This window comes from Galeopterus variegatus, unplaced genomic scaffold (assembly GCF_000696425.1).
Source record: "Galeopterus variegatus unplaced genomic scaffold, G_variegatus-3.0.2 Scaffold5295, whole genome shotgun sequence".
NCBI lineage: Eukaryota > Metazoa > Chordata > Mammalia > Dermoptera > Cynocephalidae > Galeopterus > Galeopterus variegatus.
The window spans coordinates 100,291-101,717 of record NW_007731406.1 but is presented as its reverse complement, the minus strand read 5'-3'; the positions used below and the strand labels follow the sequence as shown (position 1 = coordinate 101,717).

Here is a 1,427-nt window from a genome sequence, read left to right as displayed (position 1 = left end):
TTTTAGGGATAATCTACTCCTCCTAATTGAAATGTTTTGAGGTCATAAACATGTCTGACTTTTACTACAACCTTGTTTCTACTAATAGATGTTTCTGCCATCTTTCAAGACCAAACTCTACTAAAAACACATACTGCAATAAAACCTTTCCAATCTAACCCAAATGGCACTTGTATACCAACCACCTTAGAAAACTTTAATGCTGGAATAAGATAAAACAGGTTGAGTTTCCCTTATCTGAAATGCTTGGGACCAGAAGTGATTAAAATTTTGAATTTTTTTTCAGATTTTGGAATATTTGCAGATACTTACCAGTTTAGCATCCATAACCCAAAAATCCAAAATGTGCCAACGAGCATTTCATTTAAACATCATGTCAGCACTCAAAAAGTTTCAGATTTTAAAGCATTTTAGATTTTTGGATTAGGGATGCGCAATCGGTAGTAATTCAAAATATCTTTATTTTCTCAAAATAATTATTTATGTTTTCTGTTAAAGGGAAATACAAAAAATGGATAAGCTGTTGCTTTTAGCTAAATTAGGGCATCTAAAAGTACGGTCGGTTTGTTTACATATACATTAAATACTGATCAGTTAATTTTAATAATTTATAAATAATACGGTAAGGAAGGATATTTTCCCATTTTATAAATATATTCANTTTAATAATTTATAAATAATACGGTAAGGAAGGATATTTTCCCATTTTATAAATATATTCACGCAAATGATCTTGAAGCTGAAATAAATCTTCCTTTGCCTTTCCATGACTCTACTTCAACTAATTTTGGAAAATAAAAATACTCTAGTTGTTAATGAGTTTCCAAAAGGGGCTGCAGTATTAACCTGAAATATCAACTTAATTCATTCCTTTCATTTATCGTTTGTGCTGGTGACTCTCTGGACAGGTATTTATAAATAAATCCCCAATAATGTATTTTTGCACGGGAGGAAAAATTCTCCCTTCTGATCTAAGTGAAATCATAACTTAATTCAAATAAAGTTCACATTATAGTAGCATTTGATTTAAGGCTAGATAAATCACTGATTCAGTTCTATGTCTTTAAAATGTTTTATAAAAGAAGGAATTTATGCATTCCCATGTAGTAAACATTTTAAAGAGAACATAAACAAAAAATAACGAAACATTTTGAAAAATAAAATATCTCAAAATTAGTTATTTTGAATCTGGGAACAGATTCCTTATTCCAAGGCCAGAGACTGCTTAAAGACTGATGACTAGATAGTTTGCGTAGGGTGCCCTTAAAATCTTCATTTCTGGATCTTACAATGGTCTTTTTCCCTCTATTAATGAGCAAACATGCTAAATATTTCATTTTTATTAATCTAAAAACACAGTTGAGAGGACACTTCAGAGGCACCACCAAACTTATTTAGTTGGTTAAAGGCACAAGTGTTATATCTGA

General features: G+C 30.3%; 1 protein-coding gene across 1 annotated transcript in view; it reads right to left on the bottom strand.

Moving 5' to 3' along the window:
• The window catches only part of XPC (xeroderma pigmentosum, complementation group C), a 31,898-nt gene that overhangs the window by 28,662 nt on the left and 1,809 nt on the right, over nucleotides 1–1,427 (bottom strand). The gene's annotated exons all lie outside the window — the stretch shown is intronic.